The following is a 13,225-nucleotide window of genomic DNA, read 5'->3' on the forward strand; positions in this document are numbered from 1 at the left end:
AGTGAGTATATAATGACATTGTCACACAGTAGCTTGTATTTTTTAAAAATGGTAGTTTTGCTTGGGCACTGCAAGCATTACATTGATTGTTTGCAAAAGACATTAATAATACTGTTTAGGAGGACTTGTGGTTTTTCAAAGAACCTGCAAATCAAGAATAGATTGACTTATTTCCAACAGCCTTCTAATCAGCCTGACAGATGCAAATGATCTATTTTTAAAAGTGCAGTTGAAGTGGTTCTGTAACATTTAGCTTTTTTCCGAACAAATACACAGTCTGTTTTTGCTAATTGTGAAGTAGCATCCATTCTCAAACAATGAAAGGCAAAGTAGGATTGATTTAAACATTATTGCAAGGCCTGAAGTAGATGAAATAGTCAAATGCTATCAAAGTCATGTAAAAATGCATAGAATTTTGATGTTGTTCATATTATTCCCGTGTTTAAAATCTAATTGATGTGGACATTTAACTGTTTCTAGTTACATGCTGTAAGGTTTGCACAGGGATTAATAAGGATTGTAACTAAAGCAGAAAACTTTTTTCCCAGTTTAATTGCCAATTTTTAGCTAAGCAATCAAAAAAAGGAAATGATAATTAAAGAAATATAGTATATATATTTCTATTCCAAATATATATGAAAGGGTAACTATTTTAATATACCAAACTGAAGGAGCTTTACAATCAATTACTTGTCAAGTTCTAAATGAAGAGAAATGGCAAGTCTCAAACTAAAGAACATAAGGCATCTTTACCGGGAGGTTAAATATTGCAGTTCCTTAATAAGCCAATATCCACTTTCCTGTAGAAATTTGAAATAAGCATTATGCACTGGCATCAAATAAATCATAATCTGCTTGGATTAATTTTTGCCCCCATGCAGATATTACAAGAAAGAGAATATCTATGTGTAGAAATTTAATTAATACACTATTGTATGTATGTAATGAAAAGCACCCATTGCAACAATAATATGATGGTAGATTGGTTATAAGTAAATGAAATGATCATTAGTTCATTGTGGTGCAATATAATGTGCAATAGCTCCAGAGTTGATTGACCACAAACAAAACAAAAAAAAACACACAGGCTGGCTAACACTATCACCATGTACTTTATGTTATTATATATATATATATTAAGTTAACAGTGAAGTGTCATATGGTGATCTAATGGGCTCCAAGGCCACACAGAAATATATGAGAAATGTATTCACATGTTCATTTTAATTTTGGGAATATATACCGATCTAAACTGTAGTCTTTTGGATTTTGGCTAATAGAGAATCCACTGGTCTATGACTTAATGTATGGTAATATTGCATGCATTGTAGATTGAAATATAGCAGTGTGATGTTCTAAGGAGTGAATTTGGCAGATGACTTTTCTTGGACCTTAAAAACCACCTCCAAAACTAGGAAAGCGTACCAATGTCTACACTTCCTACAAAGATAAAGAAGGCTAGCCTTCCATTCTCAAGTGAATTTACCATGGGACTGTTAAGAGTGTTCTCTGTTGCTACATTATTGTCTAGTTTGGAAATTGTACAGTCGCTGTACAAAAGTCCCTGTAGCAGATAGTGAGTGCAACAGAGAGGGTTATAAGGGACTCTTTTCTTCCCAATTTACAACTCTACAGGAAACAGATAATTTGCTGTGTAAATAGCATAGTGGAGGACATGTTTCATCCATCTCATGCATTGTTCTCCCTTCTGCCTTAAAAGTTTCATAGCAGACTGTAACTGCTAGAAATTGTAAAATCATTTTCTCAATTTACTGTTCTCACAGAAGAACTAATCGACAGACAAAAATTCTAAACATTTTACATTTTAAGTAGTGATGAACGAATCTGTCCCGTTTCACTTCACCATAAAATTTGTGAAACAGCAATTGTCACACGATTTTTTTTGTCGCCCACGTCTTTTTTGTTGCCTGCGTCTTTCTTGGTCGCCCGTGCTTTTTTTGACGCGACCGCGCCCAATTTGATGCGCTTGGGGTTTTCTGGATAAGGGGTCTTTCCATAATTTGGATCACCATATTGCAGGTCTGCTAAAAAAAAAATAATTGAAACATTAAATAAACCCAATCAAATTGTTTTGCCAACAATATGGATTTATGTAGTTTAGCTGGGATCAAGTTCAAGGTACTGTTTTATTATTACACAGAAAAAGGAAAAATCTGAATTTCTTGACTAAGTAAGGAGACATTGGTAAATAAGCGGGAAGAAATTGTTCAGAGATACACACCTTTTGGAACGAGCAAAAGATCTAGTAATGTGTAAGTAAGAGATATTCCAAATCAAGAATAAAAAAAAATACATGTCCAGTGTATTACATACTTCTAGGCAACAAATATTATGACCCAAAGGGAATGGACAGATTTGTGCCTAATACCCCCTTTTGTATATACAGTAGACGGTAAAAGTAAGTCTCTGTGTACTTAAAATGCCAGGCCCTATTTTGTATCCCATTCCAGGCCAGAACACAATTCCTTAAAACCAGAATCCAAATCATGTTACCCTAATCCATAATGCTGATTGGGATAAAGCATTAGGGTGAAGACACACTGTGCTACTAATAGCAGCTACTTTTTCAAGGCTACTAAACTCCAGAAAATACCCTGCCATAGACAATACTGAGAACAGATTCTGCTAAAACACACACAGAGACAGTTATCAGTAAATAAAGCATTGTCTTTTTTAGTAGCCACAACAAGTTGCTGCTACTAGTAGGGATGTAGCGAACATCGCCAAAAATGTTCGCGAACCCGTTCGCGGACTCTCGCGAATATTCGCGAACTTTGCGAACCCCATAGACTTCAATGGGAAGGCGAACTTTAAACCTAGAAAAGCCATTTCTGGCCAGAAAACTGATTTTAAAGTTGTTTAAAGGGTGCCACGACCTGGACAGTAGCATGCAGGAGGGGGATCAAGGGCAAAAATTTCTCTGAAAAATACTTTGTAAAAAAACCGCCAAAAAATAACGCCAAAAAAAAAAACGCAAGCTATTCCTATGTATACGCAAAGGCGAAAAACCGAAGCGAAAAAACGCGGTGGAAAAAACCGAGGAGAAAAAACGCGGCGCAAAAAAAACCGCGGCGAACCCAAAATGGCGAACATCGCCAAAAGTTCGCGAATTTGCGGACTTGCGAACACCCGATGTTCACGCAAATTAGTTCGCCGGCGAACAGTTCGCTATATCTCTAGCTACTAGTAGCTCTGTGTGTCTTCACCCTTAGAGCATAAAAAGAGATCAGCAACAGCACAGTTTTTGAAAGCACACCAGAGGCATTCAGAAGGCCTATGGATTACAGGTTTGGAAAATTCAGTGTCAGGGCCCAGATGAGTCAATATATATAGCAATTTTTGTTACAAATGTAATCAAGATGAATCTTCAGATTACAAAGATTTTTACCCCTCTATCTTTTTTTATGTTTTTAGCTAATCACTGGTATGCTTCTCTAAATCTTTATATACCAATTTGTTTTACATGTATGTGGCTAAATTTAAAAAAAAGAACTTTTTTAATAAAAACAATTACTCTATAGTGTACCCGAGGAGAGGTAATAGTTAGAGGGAAGATCCAAGGTTGTCAAGACTGTCTGATAAAGCTGAACTATAAACAAAACATGTAGCAGTTATACTGTGGTGCAGTTGATATATAACAATAAACATACTTGTTAAATGTAAAGTTGAGCTAAGTTCATTTGAATGCTGGGATATTTTACCCTCAATAGTAGAAGTCATAGTACACACAGCTAATTTGGCTCTAATTATATGTAATTATCAGTGGCTTGGGAAGCAGAGGAAAAGCATCTAGAGTGTGGCCCCCTCTGCTCAACTTTACATAGGCAGAGGGGGCCTATGCTGCAGAAGCTGCCCTAAGTTGTTCATGTGGATAGAAAGAGTGCACGTAAATGGGTGAGATCTAATTTGAGTGCAGTTATGATTACATGAAGGTGTCTTAGGGATGTCCAAAGCAATATTGCCACCAGCAATTTGATTTACTACAGTTCTATAAGTTTTATGTGTTGTCTATTGACTTATTTTTAGACTGTACAGCTGGGTAATAATTGTTGGTGTGGGTTTGTGTGTGCTGGGTTTACTTGGAAGGGTTGGATTTGAGGGACTACAACCCTATGTAACTGTGTAACTATGTTACTATGTGTTGTTCCATCCAGCTGTTACTGGACCAATCAAACTTTTCCTGAGCTCTTCAACTGGAAAATGCACTTATCACATGGTGCATTTCTGTCCAAAGGTTATGATACTTAAAATTAGTGATGAGCGAATTTTTTCACCAGGCGTGGATTTGCAGCAAATTTCCACATCTCGCCATTGACAAATGTTTTGAGCAACTTCTGTGAAAATTTGCAGCAAAAAAATATGCACGCGTAAAAAAAAATTTAGTTGCTCGGCAAATTGGAAAAGTCAAATTTCAAATGTTGTTGTCAATGTAAAGATATAAATCCAAAAATAGAAGCCCTGTTGAAGACAATGTGGCCATCAACTTGCATAGTGAGTTTGTAGTATAAGTGGGAATGATTCTCACTGGAGAATTTCAGTAAAAGAGGATCCTATAGTGAGAATCTGCCTGCACTATGTACATTTTGCTCTCTATTCTTTGCTCATGCAGTTGTTTCTGGAGGCACTGGACATATTTCTTCTAACACTGAATGCCTAAATAGTTTTATATCCAGCCTTCTGATGTGTGATTACTGTGTAATATATAAGCAAGCAAACCTTACATGATAATGCCGCTGAGTTAGAGCATTGTCACATTACAGCTCCAGGATCCATTATCTGGAAACCCATAAATCCTTGAATTACAGAAAGGCCATCCCCCATAGATTCCATTTTAGTCAAGTAATTCAGATTTTTCCTTTTTCTGTGTAATAATAAAACAGTACCTTGAACTTGATCCCAGCTAAGCTAAATGAATCCATATTGTTGGCAAAACAATTTGGTCATTTGGTTTTAATGATTTTCTTTTAGCAGACCTACAATATGGTGGTCCAAATTATTGATCCAGAAAACCCTAGGCCCTGAGTATTCTGGATTACAAGGTCCCATACTTGGAGCATAGTGGTGAATCCTCTTACATCTATTATTCAGATTGGGACACCTAATTTTGGGAGCTAGGAGTTTTATAACTGGTAAATGTCCCCTTTATGTTTGATACAAGGTGATATTTCCAATGGAGGGGTTCAGTATTTAGGAGAATACTTTGCCTAAAACAAAGAAAAAAATATCCCATGACAAAACTAGTGCATTAAAAATATAACTTTATTCAAGTCTTCATATTATAAAATTAAAGTACATACAAACCTCAAGGTGTAACTACCTTCCGCCTTTCGTAACCCTATGGTACTTAATCGTAGGCAGTAGTACAACCAGTGTTCCCAAACACTATTTATATCAAACCTAAACCATACCCATAATTACATATAACCAATCAAAATGGACAAAGGTCTCTAAATCAAATAACATTATATCTATACATTTTCTGGGTTCCAAATTGTTAGGGGTATATGTAACTAATATACATCAAAACACTACATAGAATGCATAGTAGTAATAGCAACTTTCTCAAGATAAATAAAAAGTTGAAAGTCAGGAAAACTCTATATAATCAGTAGTTGCAAGTTAAAAGCTCTGTAGAACATTTTTGCTTCAACATATGAACACAGACTTACATTTTTGCTGCCCGCAAAAGTACATTTTATCAAACATTCAGAAATAATACTATAAGGTAACAGCTACCCAGTATCCAACAAACAGTAAATGTTTAATACATATGATATTTAAGTGAAATGAAACCTGCCATGTTCCATCTAAAGTCACTATACATATACAAAGCCTGTCTTTTTTTACTTTGTACTTTGTGTTCATTTTAGATTCGATAGAAAAAGAAAATATCATTTATTCGAAATAAAGGTGTAAGGGTTCCAGTCAACACTTGAGATCAATAAAGCAATAACAGAAAAGTGTAATTTTCCCTCTCTAAACACATATTCATCAGAACTTCCCACCTCCACATAGACTTACATTAATGTTTTAAGCATAACAAAAATGTTAATATAAAATGCTTTTAGTGTAACTTTGTAATCATGCCAGAGCCAACTCCTTAAAACTGTCAGCGTGGATGGTTTCTATATGGATAGGAGGTAAACAATTGTATTTTGTTTATACCTACAGCTACAGCAGTATATAGCAGTGTGTGGCTCTACTGCTATACAGATGTTTGCTTCTCTTCTTGACCCCAAAAATACATTTTTCTCTGTTACTACTTAACTTCAATTGAACTTTGCTCATTAACAAGAGCATCTCGTGTTTTCTGCAGCTTCCTCGAAAGCTGTGAATGAAACACAGAAGGGTCACTTTTGGATCAGGATGCCAAAACTGTCATTCTTAATGGGGTTATGTCATCCGTGACAGACGCTGCGTTGCATTTAAGAGAGTTAATAGATGATTAAATACAGAGCCAGCGCTTTGCACTTCTGTAGAGGGTTGCCGAATAATGTAGTTTGCTGTGAGATTACAGAGCATAATCCCTCCCACCTCTCTTTTCTGCCTGCGTGAGTCACTCTATATTCAGAGCAATGCTTGCATGCCTCTGTAAGAGAAGGAAGGAGCTGCATTGAATGGGAGCACTACACTAGTTCTGGGTGCAATGACAACAGCTTGGATGTGATATTCTTTTGAAGAGGAATGGGAAGTCAAGGAGGCTGGAATGTTCCAAGTACCCGCTGAAGCTACTGCTTTCATTCACTCTTTGGTTCTCAGGTAGGCACTTCTTCTCTTAACAAGCCTTTTGTGTTTACTTGCTACATCACTGATGACTCTGCCAAGTACGATGGCTTGCAATCATTCAGGAAATTGAAGTTTTTTTTTAATTTAACTAAATATTTATGGTTCAGTCATTAGGATTTCCATGTTGATATAATGTAACCTATACTGGATTTTCTACTGATTTGCATAGAAAAAAGAGAGACATAAGTTATAAGTCATGTAAACTTATAGATATGTATTATACTTAATAAATCTTCTGCACTCTTGTGTCTACAAATGTATGGTTTTGGGAGGGGAATTGACTCTACTAAAGTAGATTTTCACCCTAGTAATTGCATCATGAAAAGCTGACCCCTGAGTGTGATTGCCTTAAAGTTCTCAAAGCCATAAATACACCTGTGTATTTTTATTAGTGCCGCTGTTATTATCACTTTGAATATACAGCCATTGAGATTCTATGCAGTAAGTTTTTCGACACAACAAGTCTTGGTCTCAAAGGGCTTGTAAGTATATTATAAGTACCTAAAACACAATGCTGTAAGGTGCTCAAGTTTTTTGTTTGTATCCAAATTAAATAAATGTCAAATGAGTTGACTAAAGCCTCATTGGAAACATTGTTTACTGACAAATATGTTTACGTTACAAAATCCTGTGCAAATTCTCTATCTCATAAGAAAAATTACAGCAAAAAAAAGCAGCCCCTTTTCCAGAATGTGCAAAAAATGTCAAATGAAATCTTTCTTCCATAAATATTTTGGTTAGATGATTTCCAAGATTGAATGTTGTATAAAAGTGTGAGGATGTTTGTTTCACTCTTTGCTAACCAAACAGCAGTCTTAAATTCTCAGATTCAACACACAACCAATCTATTTCATTCCATTAAACACAAACATAGATGTGAGTATGGTATTTGTTCAATAGAGTTTAATGGATTGTGACATTAACAACAACTTAGCAGAGCAAACAAAGCTTAATCATTATGGTACAGTGATGTTGCAAGGTGTCTAAAAATGACACCAGTATCTTAAATTGATTTTTACAACAGTTTATATTTGAAGATTCTACAAGTTTTTTTCCTCGTCTCGTGTTTTTGTGATGTATATATTGTCCACAGTATGTTAAGAAAAAACAGACCGAGAGTTTCAGAAGTTTTATTAGTGTTTGCCATCTGCTTTTATTGCTCTACTTGTTGGTTATGAGAGTGAAGGAGAGGTAGACTTGGTACAATGTGGCCTTTGAATATGTCTACAGGTGGAATTACTTGGATCCTTTGTGCCTAAACATTTGTCCTATATAAAATATTTCATACATTTTTAATTGTAAAGATAGAAAAATATCTTTAAAAAACATTTTTCCTCATTATTATGTTTTCTTCATTTCTAGCAAATATTAAGTTAATAGCATTCATTTTCTTACTGTCATTTACTGTAGATTTGAGCTTATAGGACCTTCAAGCAGTACATATCATGGCTAACTTGTTTCAGAAGATGTTGCATGTTTTTAGAACTCTGAGGCCTTTTCCATGTCTGGCTAGCCATGTAAAGCCTATTTCCAGACATGGCTACACATCCTGAAGAAGGCAATGCAAGCTTGCAAAATTTTCAGGTCAAGTTAGCTGTTGAAACCATTGGTGCAAGCTCCATTTGACAGAAGAATAGAGCAGCTTAGTCAGATCTTAGGTGGTAACTAACATCCGTAAACTTTGTTATAACTATTCTTGACTAAATATGATTTATATTAGCATTTCCACAATCTTTTGAGGGGATTCATTTTACAGTGTTTCTGGTGGATGAATTATCTATCTTTAAGTGCAAGTGCCTTACTCCTATCTTGTGTCTTTTGACAAAATAAAGGAATACATTCTACAATGTGTTGTAAGCTGTCATAAAGTCTAGCTATTAACCATTAATAAAGTATTTCCTGTTTTTGCATTATAATCTTTGGAGATTAAAGTGTGCATTATTGGTTCACTTGGGAACTTTTCTAATGTAAACTACTACTGGCCACTGTATTTTCAAAGAAACTATCCACTTTTCATTTTTATGCCTTCAAACTCTTCACTTACATAATGTATATGATCTAGTTTTTCACCGCTGGGTAGCAATACCAAGGTTAGATCTCACCTTGGGTTACTAAATTATACAGTAACGATTAATATCTATCTCACTTTATATCTGATATCATATTGTGCTGACCTTTGCAACTTCACACACACATTGAACACTCAGTATGTTAAAGAGCAAAGCTGCCAATCACTAACAGACTTCTCTAGAGGGTGCAACCATGTTGCATACTAAAGACACTGATGAGAAAACACCATGCACATACATGAAGGGGTATATTAAAGAACTGCACTAAAAAGTCTAAATGTCAAACAAAGTAAAGGTTTTACCTAAGTATATAAAAGATGGTAAACAGTGTAACTATGAAGCAACAACAAAAACAGACCAACAAAGACAGAAATGGTGTGGGGTGGCCAGACACATATGACATCTGAACCACAAAAACATAAAAGACAAATAGAGATACAGCAAATGGATGTAGCAAGGTGTACTGGCACCATCTATTCACTGATATTTGGCTGGCATTGTAGGGAAGATTTACTGCCAGATTTCCATATTTCTATTAAAAATAAGATGAAAGCCATGAACTGAAAAGGTACATAATGTACTTGTTACAGGGTTATGACTGTGCTCCAAAAGGGCAGACAATCTGAACAGGGTGAGCCCATCAACAAAACCTGGTAGTAGAAAGGTTGGAAACATCAAAATTAAATTATTTTTTTCACACTTCATGTAATATGATATCAATATTTATATTATATCAAGTCATATCATATCAATATGTGGTCTTCATAGCCACCCTGCATGGTGGAACTCTTCCAACTCTAGCAGGGAACTCTAACAGTTGCCATGCTGCCAGAATGTGCCATGTAAATCTGTTTTAAACCTGTCATTAACACAGCATTGAAGGCAAGAAGCACTCAGACAAGTTAAAAATAGCATTACACTGGTTCAAGTAATTGTTATTTTTTTAGTTTATTCAAATATAGGACACTTGTATGCTCATATATTTATATACCCATTATCAGAAACTGTTGCAACATAAGGATAAATGTTTTGTTTTTTTAATAATTAATTGCTATTTGGTGCCCACATTGCAAAGGATTTGTAAGGCGTTCAGCTTACCCAAAGTGCAGGATACAGCCTTGGTCATGCATATTTCAGGATACAGATACATGACATAAATGTGTTAGAACTAATATTGGACATAATATAAGGGTCTGAAAATGAAGCGGATGGAAAATATGGAGTAAGGTGCAAAGTACAAACATCAGGCACAAAATGCCCTGTCTTAAAACTTGCCCTTCACTTCACTTTGTAGGCAGTGCAGCCTGCGTTTAGAAGTGCTGGATACAGAATAAGCAGGATTTGTGTAGCACAAGGGCCACACTTTTAAGTCTCCTAGCTTGGCATTTAGAACTCTCAAGATGGGGAACACTGAAGGAGGTGATTATGGCAAGTGTAAAGTACTAAGTACCCCTTGCACTCATGTGCTGGACATATAAAGCTTTATTAAAAATCCAGTCCAATGCACCTGCTAGCGGAATAGATACAAGTGCTCCCTATATTGGATGGGTAGAATTCTGCATTCCAGCACTTCTGGATATACAATTAGTTCATGAGTCCAACAGTGTTTACATTATTGTGCTAAAAACAGTGTTACCAAATTTTTCAACAGTGATTCTCACTTTCCCTTTTGTATCAATAAGTGTCTACCTTTAGAGGTACCTGTGGTGTATTGAAACACATCTGTTAGTTTGACACTCTGTCTAACAGTGACCTATGCTGCCAGGGGTGCTATGGGCAGCAGCTGCCATCCAGCACAGAAGATGTTGATCTTTCAGCCCAGGAAACTGAGTTCTGTCACATTTGGCAACAGATTTCCATGGCGTGTCATATCACTTTTGCTCAGTGGAAAGGGAAATGAGGGAGGGAGGGAGGGGTAAGCAGTGCACTCACAATACATCCTGTATCACATCACTCTTTTTCGGAATTAGGCATTCGTACAGCAAAGACAAGGTTGTACAAATAGCACTGCATGCAGCAAGGTCTGCTGCTGTTAAAATATGGACACTTGATCCATAAAAATAGAAACAGGACTCTGGGATTTTTCTCAGGCTGTATCTGCTGTCCGTGTAGGAGACAAGAGCAGACATGAACCCATATGTGCTTGGATGAAATAACTCCAGTTGATCAGATAAACTGCATATTCAGCTCTATTATCAAATCATGTGTAATATCTCCATTTCAGTGTTGAGTTTTGGTTTTCAGTGTCAGATTTAGTAACAGCTTCACTAACATAAAGACCTGAGGGGGAATTTATTAAAGCTTGAATTTTTTTGGTTCAGTTTTTTTGACACCAAAACCTGATTTTGTCACTGAAACAAAAATGCTTGATTTTGTAGCTACTTATTATGCGTCAAAACCACTGCAAATCCAAATGCAAAAATACACTAAACCAGTCTCAAGATTGTGTTGAAGTCAATGGTAGATGCCCCTTTTACGACTGAAAGATCTTTCTGTGCTTTGGTTTTTTTTTTATGCTGGCTTTTGTGCGGCAGTACAAAAAAGTTGCAGTTTTCATGCAACAAATGTGATGACCTATATTATATTAAAACTAGTGATGAGCGTAAATGTTGCACATCGACAAAAACTGTCATTTTTTACTTTAGCGACCATTTTTTTTATGTGGGCGACAATTTTTAGGCGTGTGGTAAATTTTTCTGCACCAAATTTGTCGCCAGTTTCGTGAAAAAATCCGCCAATGGCAAAATGTGGAAATTTGTTGTGAAACTATGCCTGCTGAATAATTTTGCCCATCACTAATTAAAACTAAAGCAACACTGGTCATGCTTATGGCACATATGACTTTTTTTTAATATGAACCTATGTTATTGCTTCTAGTCATGTGATTCTCAATCTCACACCAACAAGAGTTGTTGGTCTGAAATCTCTTTATTCTCATATATCACACAAGAAATTTGGAAAAACCAGTTCTCTGAACTTTTTGAATCCAGCTATACAGATAATTTTATGAAAACTGGATCTTTCAAACAACAATTTGTACACATGATGTAATTGTATTAGTGCATGTAGTATATTAGATGAGGTGAATTAAAAAACAGACTGTTTCTTTCATGTGTCAAATAAATCCTTCATGATAAGATTATAGCACATTTTATTATGCAATCTGAAATTCAGCTACTACCAAAAAAAACATGTCAAAACTAGAGCGGTGGACTAAAGCTGGCCATACACGTGGCGATCCGACGATGTTTCGTACGACCATCGGTCGCACGAAACATCGTCAGATCCGCCACACACCATTCAGGGCTGAATCGGCAGGTAAGGAGGTAGAAACAATAGGATTTCTACCTCCTTCTGCCGATTCAGCTCTGAAGGGAGAATTTTGGTCAGGCGCCTTCTATGGCGCCCGATCAAAATTTTCTAACTTGGCCGATCAGCGAGCCGACCGATTTCAGCAGCTTCCTGCGATATCGGTCGGCTCGCTGACATGCCATACACGCACCGATTATCGTACGAAACGAGGTTTCGTACGATAATATCGGTGCGTGTATGGCCACCTTTACAGACTAATTCCTGCAATAAAGTCATAGCAAAATCAGTTCTCAACTAGTTGTCATGCCCAATAAAAAATACACAATGAATGCTTATTAGGTAAGTGTTTTGAAAGCAGCATTCTCAACTGTTTTTATCAGAAAATAACTACAGTTGTACAAAAATGCTGGCAGACTTAATATACACAAACAGATCATGTAATTCATTATTGGTATCTGGATTGTCCATGCTTACTCTTGCTACTAATATTACTTAACAACCATGAACTAGATATAACTGGTAAAGTGCAATATAACAACTGCTGTGTAATAAAGAGTAAACGCCTAGGGCCACATTACTGATTGCAGTAGAATGCATATATATATTGTTGTGATGAGAGGGTCGGTTCAAGCTAAAGGTGAAGCAAACATCAAACTTTGCTTTCAAGGCACCATGTTTCGGTAGCAAAGGTGTGATAATGATCTGCTTGACATGATGGGACATGGTCATCCATCCAAGCCATACATTATGTCTTAATTATGTTTGTACCACCAGTATGCTAAGAGGACACAAAGTGATGTTAATGGGTACATATAGAAATAGTCTGTAACTAGGCAGAGTAATGTGACTGGTTACAGATACCAGAATTAGCTGCAGTCCCATTTCAAGTGGGAATTACAGGTTGCAGCATAATAGTTGAGTAATGGATCTAGGCACATATTAAGGAAAATATGGTAAGAACTAATGGCAAGCAAAATTTTCCCCCAGGCATGGATTTTACTGTGACATTTTTGCTTTGGTGAATGTTTTTCGCAAAA

The 13,225-nt window shown here is 36.2% G+C and overlaps 1 protein-coding gene across 1 annotated transcript in view; it reads left to right on the top strand.

Moving 5' to 3' along the window:
- Positions 1-6,600: 6,600 nt before the first annotated feature.
- hrh2 (histamine receptor H2) overlaps positions 6,601-13,225 on the top strand; it is a 71,680-nt gene continuing 65,055 nt past the window's right edge. The window contains exon 1 of the mRNA XM_002938065.5: positions 6,601-6,780. The gene's annotated coding sequence lies outside the window, so the exon portion shown is untranslated. The remainder of the gene's footprint in view (positions 6,781-13,225) is intronic.

Source organism: Xenopus tropicalis, chromosome 3, assembly GCF_000004195.4.
Source record: "Xenopus tropicalis strain Nigerian chromosome 3, UCB_Xtro_10.0, whole genome shotgun sequence".
NCBI lineage: Eukaryota > Metazoa > Chordata > Amphibia > Anura > Pipidae > Xenopus > Xenopus tropicalis.